Here is a 12,320-nt window from a genome sequence, read left to right as displayed (position 1 = left end):
TCCCGCCGACGACGCCGACCGCCTCCCGCTCCCGCTCCGGCTCCGGCTCTCCGGCTCCCGCTCCGGCTCCGGCTCCCGCTCCCGCTCTCGCTCCGCTCCCGCTCCGGCTCGCCGCTCCCGGCCGCTGCCGCCGGCCCCTCCGCCTCGCTGCAGCACGGCTCCGCACCGCGGGACGCTCGCAGACCGCCCGGACGCCGACCCAACCCACCCAGCGCAAGCCAGCCCAGCCAGCCGGGCCCAGCGGGCGGGGCTGCCTGCAGCGCTCCGGCCTTCCTCTCGCTCCTCCATCGGTCAACAGCGGCGCCCGCAGCCTCCTCCGCACGGCAGGCACCGAGCGCTGCCGAGCGCTGCCCGCCCTGCCTTTGCCACGGCAGCTCGCGGGGACGGGGCCGCCGCCGCGGACACATCGTTCCCGTCCAGCCCTGATCTCCGGCGCTCGCTTGTCTCCAGCCGAGCTCCTCTTTCAGCCTCCAGGCCATCCCGACCACACAAAGAAATCACACGCCTCCCGTGGGCGGTACTTCTACCGCACGGGAAGAATGAAGTGGTAATGGCGATATAGATGAAGTAAAGTAGTTTTTCTCATTTTAACGTGTAGAATAGTCACTCTTATCCTATTAGTCCAAAAGCACAATCCCCACCACGCATTTTTCTAGCCGTCGTGCTATAATGACTGCTGCAAGGATAGCAAAAGAAAACAGGCTCTGAGCGAAAAGGTGATGATCGGACACCCACCCCCGCCCCCCGGAGAGCAGAGGCAGCAGGCTGATTACCTCAAGCGGCTGCAGCTTTGCTCTGAAATACTTCAGTTCGTAGGGAACGCGCTTCAAATTGACTACTGCACCACTACTGACGGAGATTCGACAGCTAAAGGCAGAAGCAGGTGGGGTTCAATGAACGGAGAACCTAAGCCCCTGAGCCCCTACAGCTCCTGAGGAGCTGGGGTTGCCCAGGCGCCTGCCATGCTCTGGGAGTTCTCCCTAGAAGACCTTCCTCAAAACACGTGCCGGAGGAGGCTCCCCTCCTGCTCGAAAACCAGCTCTCCCACCCACCCCGTTTCAGCCTCTACGTCCCTTGATCACTTCGCACTCACTGTACTAAGCTACCCGGGAGGCGGAAGCACCTGCAGTGAACCTGGCCAGAACCATCTGCTCGGCTCCCCGCAAACTGCAGGGAAAATGGCTGTGCGAGTACAGCAAGAAGAACAACAGGTCCATCTGCCTCGGCTCCTGTGCCTCTTCTGTGGCCCACAACAGCAAAGCGGGGATGGGTGCAGCCATAGAACAGGCTTGGTTTGCTCCAGATCTTTCTTACGCCCTTTCTTTTCCCGGTATTCGTCTATTCTCTACAGTATTTTTGAACTGGATGAGAGCAACTGAATTGTATTAAAAGGCGGGTACATCCACAGATAGAGCTAATAATGGAAAAGGAAATTTGAAGGCCTTTAACGGGTGATTTCCCTTTTTCCTAGGCCACATGAATTTAGGGTTTCTATAGTTTATACACATTTACATTTATATCTATCCGAGGAATTCGAGAGCTTGAACGAGCAGAGAAGGGCTTTGATTTTTCTCAGCAATCACGGTGGAAAAGATGGATACCTGTTAGTACAGGGTTCATCTAATGCTTGAATCTTCATGTTGGTAGGACAACTTTCCACAACAAATACTGTAGGACAGCAGGAGAAGACAAGTACAGCTGCACACCCTGAACTATGTGGAGGCTTTGTAAAAGTGCAAATGGACTTTACTGAGGTGCCTAATTGCTGTCATTTTGAGTAATTCCTTCTGGTTTTAGAGATGTTCTCAGGATGGGTAGAGCCCTCTTCTTCTCAACATGTAGATGCAACAGCTATTGCAAAAAGTGGCTGAGAGACTGAATTCCTCAGTTTAGTATTCCCCTGTCAAGGGGATCAACCAGGGCCAAGCACCTCTCTTTGGGAAAAGGGGATCGGAAAAGAAGACAGGCTCTGAACTACAAAAGGCAGTTTGTTTTGGGGTTTTTTTATGATCCCATTCAACCTTCCCCTGTGTATGAAAGACAGATCAGGGACAGTAAAAAAGAGGGAACTACCACCCAGGAAAAAGAAATGAGAAATAACTGCACAAAGAACTCGGAAAAATCATGCCTGGATAAAATGTATCCGTCCCATTAATGCTGCCATTTCTGCAGCAGCCTTCTCCAAAACATGGCAGGGCACTCGATGGAAGAGGGAACCAGTAGGGAGGAACAATCTGTAACTTCTCCATGCATGGAGCCACATGCACCTTTCCTTTGGGAAACACCATTAACCAACGGGTTTGCATCCAGCTATCAACCACGTCCAAGTACATCGGCTTGGAAAAAAGTGATCGAGAAAAAAAGCTCCAACACCAAGCGTCCACCGCATTTTTCCGACTCTGTCGTGCAGAATCATTAATTTACCGCGTTCACCGTTACGAACTCAAACGAGAGTTGTAGTCAAAACCTCTCAGCTGAACCCAAACCTGTGACCACCAAAGAACCAAGAAGTGCCGCCGCTAGCTGCCTGCTCTGAGTGGAAGGGGGTTATCCCGTTCCTTCTTCATTCCTTCCTTCATGGAGACACGGATCAGCACTTCCCATCCACCCCACCCGGGGAAACCCAGGAGAAAGAGGACGGAGGTTCAGAAGGGTACAGGGTCTCATTCAGCACAGGAAGGATCTGCCTTCACCGTTACTAACACACACCACTGTAGACAGCACAGGTTTTGTAGACCCTTTTTTTGCCTTCTCGACACCAGCATCAGCAGAGCTCATTACATCTCAGAGGGTCACACCACCTACCATTTTATCCAGCACAGCTTGAATGGCAGGAACCTCTCCACTGACCCTACTCGTGTGACAGCTGACGACGCAGGAAGTGCCGCTTCGCACTGCCTGCTGCCACCAAAGTCACGGCACAGCACTGTTTCATTCCTTCATGGAAACAGGGATCGGCAGTGGCGCCCAAGCAGAGCAAGGAAGACCCAGCAGCCCACTGCCCTCGGCGTGAGGTTAGGTATATTTCTCTGCTCACCACCATTCTGGAAGAAATAGAAGGATTCAAAAGCACCCAAATGGTAAACGGCCAAACTACAAGAGGAGCAGGCATCCAACAGAGAATGGCTCATCAAACTAATGGCTCATGGGGAATCTCCTCCCCTCTTTTATCACACACACTTGTTCCACAGAGATGCCACTTCTACTGAGGTCATGTTTACATATATTCCCCACCAACACCTCTCTTTTATTTGACTCAGGAAGCATGGAAACCTTTCCTTAATGCAACTCCAAAGGCGTTTACAACGGACATACGCTCTCGGGTACTTTCACGTCGTCCCTTGAGCCACAATGAATGCTCAGAAGGCAATGTTCCTGGCACAGCAATAATAAAGGAACTCATCTAGCTTTTATATAATCATGACGCAACTATAAGAGCAAGCAACCATATTATAGCTAGGGAAGACTTTAAGAGCTTTTTAGCACTCTGTCAGGTTTTTTCATTCTGCTTTCCTTCCCTGCCACAAATACCAAAGGAAATAGTTGTGTTGGAGTAATCAAGAAGTAATCAGAAACAGAACAAAGCAAAAGTCATTGCAATCCTGTCATGCCGGGCCTGCAAAGGGTTTCCCTCTTCCCGGCCTTTCTTCCTTTTGCTCCTGTAAGTCTCTGACCTTTGTCCCACTGTTGATTTTTCTTGTAGGGAGAAGAGCAATTACATTGCAAAATGTATCACCCTAAAGGTAGTGTGTAGACCTCTATCCTAACATAGCCAAATAACCTTTATTGTTTTGTTTCTGATTCACAAAACTTCCTTCTTTTGCATCTCCATACTTGAGGGCTGACAATGGGAAAATGCCAAGACACATCGAGTCTTTCATACAATTGTACAGTGGTTTGGTTGGAAAGCCCTTGTAAAGATCACCGAGTCCACCCCTCTGCCATGGGCAGGGACATCCTTCACTAGGTCACGTTGCTCAAAGCCCCGTCCAAGCTGTCCTTGAACCCTGCCAATGATGGCGCATCCACAACTTCCCTGGGCAACCTGTTCCAGTCTCTCACCACTCTCATTGTAAAACATTCTTCTTATGTGCAATCAAACTACCCTCCTTCGGTTTAAAACCATTGCCCCTTGTCCTGTCACGACAGGCCCTGGTAAAAAGTCTGTCTCCATCTCTCTTATCAACCCCTTTATATATTGAAAAGGCACAATAAGGTCCCCCAGAGCCTTCTCTTCTCCAGGCTGAAGAACCTCAACTCCTTCAGCCCTTCTTCATAGGGAGGTGTTCCAGTCCTTTGACCATTTTTGTGGCCCTCCTCTGGACCAGCTCTAACAGGTCCATGTCTTTCTTGTAGTGTGGGCCCCAGAGCTACGCAGTACTCCAGCTATGGTCTCACGAAAGCGTGGTAGAGGGGGAGCACCACCTCCCTCGACCTGCTGGCCATGCTACTTGTTATGCAGCCAAGGACGATTGATTTTCTGGGCAACAAGAGCACGTGGCCAGCTCATGTCCCATTTGTCTCCTACCAGTACCCCCAAGTCCTTCTCTGCAAGGCTGCTCTCAATCCAGTCCTCCCACAGCCTGTATTGATATTGCGGATTGCCCCAACCCAGGGCGGACCTTGCTCTTGGCCTTGTTGAACTGCACGAGGTTCACATGGGCCCACTCCTCCAGCCTGTCAAGGTCCCTCTGGGTGGCATCCCTTCCCTCTAGCAAATCGACTGCACCACTCAGCTGGTAGCATCTGCAAACTTGCTGTGGGTGCACTCAATCCCACTCACTATGTCATTGATGAAGATACTAAATACTACTGGTCCCAGTACGGACCCTTGAGGAATACCACACCTTACTGGTTTCCACTTGGACATTGAGCCACTGACTCAGCCAGTTCCTTATCCATCTAACTGTCCGCCTGTCAAACCCATATCTTTCCAATTAGGCGGCCAATATGATTTGGGGGGACCATGTGGGGAACACCCTGCACGTGTTCTCCCACTGACCCCTAGTCTCTTCATGGAAACTCCTTGCCTGGCCTGGGTTGCCACTCTGCACTTTGAGGACTGCAGTAGACATGGGTTTGCATTCTTGTGCTACAGACAAGCGTGCCTGGGTGAGCACACGTATGCCTATGAAAGCCTTCCTCTTTACAGCTGTAAACCTCAAAGGGGTGTACGGGAACTGCCCCTGCACTCAGACAGTTGCAACAGATGTGACCTTCCCCAGTGGATCAGACGCCCTGAGGTTGAGCTGTAGCTCATGACAACAAGCAAGGCAAGAGTTAGAAACATACAGGAATGAACAGATCAGGTGGAATAACATTTCTGAGGCCAAACTTACTGAGCAGAAGCAACTCAAATTGCATGGTACTCCATCAGGCACACGGTTGTGTTAACTGTGACAAGCAAGGAAATGACCATCTGTTCTGCTATAGCCTCTACACACAGAGCTCCACGAGTCTTCTCTCCAACCCTACACAACTTGCAGCTTTGCTTCTGACCTTCTCCTAATTGGCAAAAACATATCAGGAGAGGATAACGCACTACAATCCCACCAAGAAGCAGGTATATTTCTCTGCTCACCACCATTCTCGGAAGAAATAGAAGGATTCAAAAGCACCCAAATGGTAAACGGCCAAACTACAAGAAGCAGGCATCCAACAGAGAACGGCTCATCAAACTCATGGCTCACGGGGAATCTCCTCCCCTCTTTTATCACACACACTTGTTCCACAGAGATGCCACTTCTACTGAGGTCATGTTTAGATATGTTCCCCACCAACAAGAACAGAACACCATGATACCCTCACAGCTCCTGCCTTTCACACTCCCTGCAGCATGAGCAAGAGGCACGAACACACGACACATTGCTAAACGAAGCTCTGCTGATAATTACAAGGAAACCTACTACGTAGGAGACCAGGTAAAGAACAACAAAAACATAAATCAGACAAGCAAGGCAAGGAAGCATTAGAAGAGAAAGTGTGTCAGAGCAACTCACCGAGAGGACGTCTCAGTCTTCACTGCAGGCGTGGAAAGTCATCCCAGAGAGCACCTAGAAGTCATTCAGATCTCAAGCTGCAAGTGCAGCCCTAAAGTCTTACTCTGGACTACGCAGCAGGGGTTTCATTCTAAGAAACAGTCATGGGCTCTCAGCAATTTTTCTACTCTGTGGCCTGCTCATCTCCCACAAATATGAAGCCGTAAGTGTAAGCCCCTTCTCATGGGCTTCTTTCTCAAGCTAAGTCTTCTGAGAAACTACAACAGATGCTCTTTTAGCTTCTGCTTCATTTTCCTCACACCTAAATTTCTGTCTTAGGTGCCTGAAGTAAGTATTTGCTGCAAAAAAACACACACAGTTTCAAATGCAAAAGCAGCACCCAGAAATGGGCAAAATGAACCACGACCTTCCAGGAAATAAAGGCCTGAAAGAAAGGGTCATGACAACTATGAAGCAATTCTCCATCGCAATGTTCCAGGAGATACAGATGGATGAAAGAGGTTTCACACAGGAATTATAAGCTGTTCTACACATGCATCATGTTCTCTGCCCACAGTTATTGCACAAACACTTCAGGATTGGAGGACTACCATTGCCTTTCAGGACAGGGAAACCAGGATCACAGCCAAAACGGCACAGGCCTTGGCACCAGGCATGAAATCAAACCACTGCTCAGCCAAAACACCTAGACTCGCCCAGTTTCCTGCCTCAAAGCCAGCCTCTCACCCTCCTTGCACAACATTCACAGTCATTACTTGCACCATGGTCAATATCCAATGTTTTGGCCATATGTCAGCCGCAGGCAAAAGAGCATGTCATTACGTGCCATCTTAGGGAAACACAAGTCTATCAAAGTCTTTCTCTTGGCACCTGAACACCTTCAAGGTACGGATGGAAACTGCTCCCCCAGCCCAACAATTCTCACAGAGCTTTCAACGTTTCAAGGGTTACCAGCCACAATGAGGCCCAGCTTTAGACCTGGACAACTAACAAGGCAAGAATGGGAAACCTACACAAGTGAAGGCGTCATAGCTTAACATTTCAGATCATGTCAGCTGTAGGAGGTACACAAGAAGGCTGTCTACTTGGCAAATACTCCACAGGAGGCTCACACAGCAGCTCACACCAAAGACCAGAGCCACAGTTCCTCAAAGGAATTTCTTTGGACGACACAATAGGGAAAATGCATGGAATCACCACTCCGGGCCTCTTACAATTAGGACAAACGGAACTTTTACACGGCATGTACGGGACAGTCAGACAAATGTAACAGATGCGATCTTCCACACACTGTCAGAGAAAGGCCCACCTTCAGATCATGACAACGAGCAAGGCAAGAACTTAACACACGCAGAGAGGAAGGGAGCACAACATACTCTTCCAGATTACGGCACTTTCCTCTTCCCAATGCTCCCATTACGGCATTTCTCATAAGTACCTAATTAAGCTGTTAGTTAAGAACTGATGACAACCTGCAAACACACAGGAAGAACCTCCCAGGGCTCCCCACGCAGCTGGAATAACATGTCTTCTGGCTAAACTCGCTTGGGAAGACGAAACTCACATTGCATGACACCACAGCTGGGCACTGCACAGGAAAGGAGCAAACCACAGCTCTTGTGCCCTTCAACAGCCAGCTCCTCACGCACAGCTCCCACGACTCCCATCTCCAACCCTTCACACCTTGCACGGTGTTCTTTGACCCTCATCATTTGCAAGCACCTCTCATCATACAGCCAGTTGCCCACACTATTTCTGTTCAGCATGCATCAGGATCACGCACGGACTGCACATAGCTGTCTTCACATCTCTGCACTAAGAGGGAGACAGATTGTCTGCTAAGCGCACCTCAGAGGAGAAACGTCAAGGGTCTGAAAGTAAAAGAGGCGCTGTCCTCCAGGAGAGACTGGCTCAGGGAACGGCGTGCAACACAGGAACGCCGTGATGAGAGCCAAAGGCCCGCTCTAAGGAAGCTCCAGCCGGCAGCAGGCTCCCTTCGCCGGCCTCCCACAGCCACTGTAACGCTGAGCCGCAACCCCACGCTCCCCTCCCCGCAGCAAGAGGCACCAGCACCCAGCGCGGTGCTGAACGCAGCTTTGCCTTCCTTGGAACGACAGCTCCGCGCGCGGGACAGAGAGAGAAGGCGGCGGGAAAGGGCAGAGAAGCAGCAGAGGGAAGCGTCGCGGAGCAAGTGTGCTCAGAGGAACTCACCGGGGGAGCGGCGGGGTCCGCGCGGCGGGCGCCGGCAGGGTCCTCCCCGAGCAGCGGCGCGGGCTCGTCGGGCGGCGGCCGGGCCGGGAGGGTGTCGCAGCAGCTGCCGCCCGACAAGCGGAGCTGGCTCTTGCGCGAGTCGGCGGTGAGCGACACCTCGTGCGAGTAGGAGTGCAGGAAGGCGCGGACGCCGTCGATGCCCACGAAGTGCGAGGCCGGGACGCCGCGCAAGGCGCCGCTGCCCGCCGCCAGCAGCTGCGAGCGGCGCCAGCGCCGCAGGCGCAGCGCCAGCAGCAGCAGCAGGAAGGCGAGGAAGAGGCAGGACACGGCCGCCACGGCCACCACCAGCCACCGCGTCAGGCTGCCGGCCGCCTCGCCCGGCGCCGCCGCCGCGCTGCCCAGCTCCGACAGCAGCTCGGCCACGCTCTCGGCCAGCACCACCGTCAGCGTCGCCGTGGCCGACAGCGCCGGCCGCCCGTGGTCCTTCACCACCACCACCAGGCTCTGCCGCGCCGCGTCGCGGGCCAGCGGGAAGCGCGCCGTCCGCACCTCGCCGCTGTGCAGCCCCACGCGGAACAGCCCCGGCTCCGTCGCCTTGGCCAGCTCGTACGACAGCCACGCGTTCTGCCCCGCGTCCGCGTCCACCGCCACCACCTTGGCCACCAGCGCCCCGGGCTCCGCCGAGCGCGGCGCCAGCTCCACGCCCGCCCACCCCGCGCCCCCGCCCGCCGCCGCCGCCGGCGGGTACAGCACCTGCGGCGCGTTGTCGTTCTCGTCCACGATCACGAGCCGCACCGACACGTTGCTGCTCAGCGCCGGCGCGCCGCCGTCCTCCGCCCGCACCCACAGCCCCACCTCGCGCACCTCCTCGTAGTCGAAGGAGCGCAGCGCGTACAGCGCGCCCGTCTCCGCCTGCACCGACACGTACGACGACAGCGGCGCGCCCCGCACCCGCCCCTCCGACAGCCGGTACCGCACGCGCGCGTTCTGCCCCCAGTCCGCGTCCGACGCCCGCACCGTCAGCACCAGCGCGCCCGCCGCGTTGTTCTCGGGCAGCCGGGCGCTGTAGCGCGCCTCCGCGAACACCGGCGCGTTGTCGTTCACGTCCAGCACCCGCAGCGCCAGCACCGCGCTGCTCCACAGCGCCGGCGACCCGCCGTCCGCCGCCCGCACCGTCACGTTGTACTCCGCCACCGCCTCCCGGTCCAGCTCGCTCGCCGTCACCACGCGGTAGTAGTCCTCAAACGACCGCTCCAGCCGGAACGGGACGCGCTCGGCGATGCTGCACCGCACCTCGCCGTTCGCCCCGAGTCCCGGTCCTGCACGTGCAGCAGGGCCACCACCGTCCCCGCGGCGCGTCCTCAGAGATCGCGCCAGCGAAATCAATGTCAGTTCGGGCGCGTTGTCGTTCACGTCTGTCACGCTGATCGCGACTTTCGCCGTGTCGAAAAGGCCGCCGCCGTCCCGTGCCTGCACCTCCAGTTCGTAGGAGTCGCCTTCCTCGAAGTCCAGGCTCCGCACCAGCGTGATCGCTCCCGTCTCAGACTCCAGCTGGAAAATCCGCGAGGCTTTCTCTGTGTTTTCTTGAACAAGTATTTCACGTGCCCGTTCAGCCCCTCGTCGGCGTCGGCGGCCGTGACGCTGACGAGGACGGAGCCCACGGGCACGTCCTCCGGCACACGCACCGTGTACTCCGCCTGGCTGAACACGGGCGCGTTGTCGTTCGCGTCCAGCACCGCCACGCGGATCCGCGCCGTGCCCGTCCGCGCCGGCTCTCCGCCGTCGCTCGCCCTCAGCACCAGCTCGTGAAACGCCGCCTCCTCCCGGTCCAGCGCCTTCGCCAGCACCAGCTCGGGACGCTGAGCCCCGCCGGGGCCGCCTGCACGGCCAGCGAGAAGTGCTCGTCGCCGCTCAGCTCGTACCTCTGCAGGGAATTCGGTCCCACGTCCGGGTCGTGAGCCTCGGCCAGGGGAAACCGCGACCCCAGCGCTGTCGTCTCGCTCATTCTCTCTCCATCTCAACTTCCTTGAAGCTGGGCGCGTTGTCGTTAATGTCCGTGATTTCCACTTCGATGCCGTAAACCTGCATTTCCCCCTCCACTATCACCTCACAGCGCAGCACGCATTTCTGCACACTCCGCAGAGCTGCTCTCTGTCTAGCCTCTCCGCCGTCACTAAATGTCCCGTCTTCCCGTGCAGAGCGAAGTACTGCGTCCTCTGTCGGAGACATACGGACGCCGCTGTCGCGGAGCGCCGGCAGGTCCAGCCGCAGGTCCTTGGCCACGTCGCCCACGAACGAGCCCTTCGGCATCTCCTCGGCAACCGAGTAGCGCAGCTGCCCCCACGCCGCCTCCCACGCCGACACCAGCACGCACCACAGCACGGCTCGCTCCCGCCGGCCCCACCGCCTCCCCGCCGCGCACATCGCCGCCGCGGCTCCGCCGGCACCGCACCACCGCCGGACGCTCCCCGCCGACGAACGCCGACCCGCCGCCCGCTCCGCTCCGCTCCGCTCCGGCCGCTCCGGCTCCCGCTCCCGCTCCGGCTCCCGCTCCGGCTCCGCCGCTCCGCTCCGCTCCGGCTCGCCGCTCCCGGCCGCTGCCGCCGGCCCCTCCGCCTCGCTGCAGCACGGCTCCGCACCGCGGGGACGCTCGCAGACCGCCCGGACGCCGAGCCACCCACCCACCCAGCCAGCCAGCCAGCCAGCCGGGCCGCAGCGGGCGGGGCTGCCTGCAGCGCTCCGGCCTTCCTCTCGCTCCTCCTCGGTCAACAGCGGCGCCCGCAGCCTCCTCCCGGCACTGCAGGCACCGAGCGCTGCCGAGCGCTGCCCGCCCTGCCTTTGCCACGGGCAGCTCGCGGGGACGGGGCCGCCGCCGCGGACACATCGGTTCCCGTCCAGCCCTGATCTCCGGCGCTGGCTTGTCTCCAGCCGAGCTCCTCTTTCAGCCTCCAGGCCATCCGACCACAAAGAAATCACACGCCTCCCGTGGGCGGGCGATTTCTACCGCACGGGAAAAATGTTCTTGTAATGGTGAAATAAAGTTTGTAATATGACGTGTGGATATTACGTGTCTTATTGCATTAGTCCAAAAGCACAATCTCCACCACGAGTTGCACAGCTTTTGCAGTAGTCGTGCTTGAATGACTTTTCCTCACCCTTTCTGCAGATCAAAACGGCCTCATACTGGAACGCCAGCAGCCACATTACTTTCCCAACCCCAACCAACAGTACAAGGCAGCAGCGGAGATCCCCCCTCAAAAGAAGTCCTCCTCAGGGACGGCCCTGCCCTCTCCATTTTGTCACTTCTCACCTGCACATCGGAGGCTGCTCTGAAGCAGCCTCCATTTCTCCCCCTTCTCCAACCACCACTTCGGAAGTTTGGGTGACAGCCTTACACTACAGGCCGTGCTTCCACTTAGGACTCAGCGCTCCATTCTAGAGTAAGTCAGCAGCAGGCAGCGATGCACATGCACTCTCTCGTGCTGGGTCCATTACAAAAAGAAACTCACACATAAAGCAAACCCTTAGACTGAAACGCTATCAACCAGGCAAAGTAGAACTGTTGGGGAAAAAAGAATAGGAAAAGAAGAGAGGCTCTGAAACACAAAAGGTGATTTTGGGCGGCAGGGAGGGAGATCCCATTCTACGCCTTAAAGAGAGATCTGGAACCGTAGAAAATACCACCCACGATGGAAAATAATGAGAAATAGCTGCACAAAGAACTCAAGAAATAATGCCTGGACAAAATTAATCCTCCCACTAGCACTGCCATTTTGCAGCAGCCTTCCCTCAAAAGATGTGACGGCACATGGCAGAGGTGGAGGAACAATCTCCTTTCATGCAGCCTCAGTGCACGTTTCCTTTGGGAGTCCAACACTAAACAGCATTAACCAACGGGTTTTTGCTCACTGTCAAACAATGTCCATCGCTTCGGGAAAAGCGATCGGGAAGGAAACATCAACACCAAGCGTCAACCACATTTTACTAACGCGTCATGTAGAATTAGCAGATCTCATTGTACAGAGGAAGGATCGCCTTCACGTTACTAACACACACCATTGTAGACAGCACAGGTTTTGTAGACCATTTTTTGCCTTGAATGGTGGAACC

General features: G+C 55.7%; 1 pseudogene; it reads right to left on the bottom strand.

Moving 5' to 3' along the window:
- The window catches only part of LOC127029165 (protocadherin gamma-A10-like), an 11,548-nt pseudogene extending 914 nt beyond the window's left edge, over positions 1–10,634 (bottom strand).
- Positions 10,635–12,320: the final 1,686 nt, after the last annotated feature.

This window comes from Gymnogyps californianus, unplaced genomic scaffold (genome assembly GCF_018139145.2).
Source record: "Gymnogyps californianus isolate 813 unplaced genomic scaffold, ASM1813914v2 HiC_scaffold_83, whole genome shotgun sequence".
In the NCBI taxonomy this organism is placed as follows: Eukaryota; Metazoa; Chordata; class Aves; order Accipitriformes; family Cathartidae; genus Gymnogyps; species Gymnogyps californianus.
Note: the sequence above shows the minus strand (reverse complement) of the source record. Positions and strands in the feature narration are given on the sequence as shown.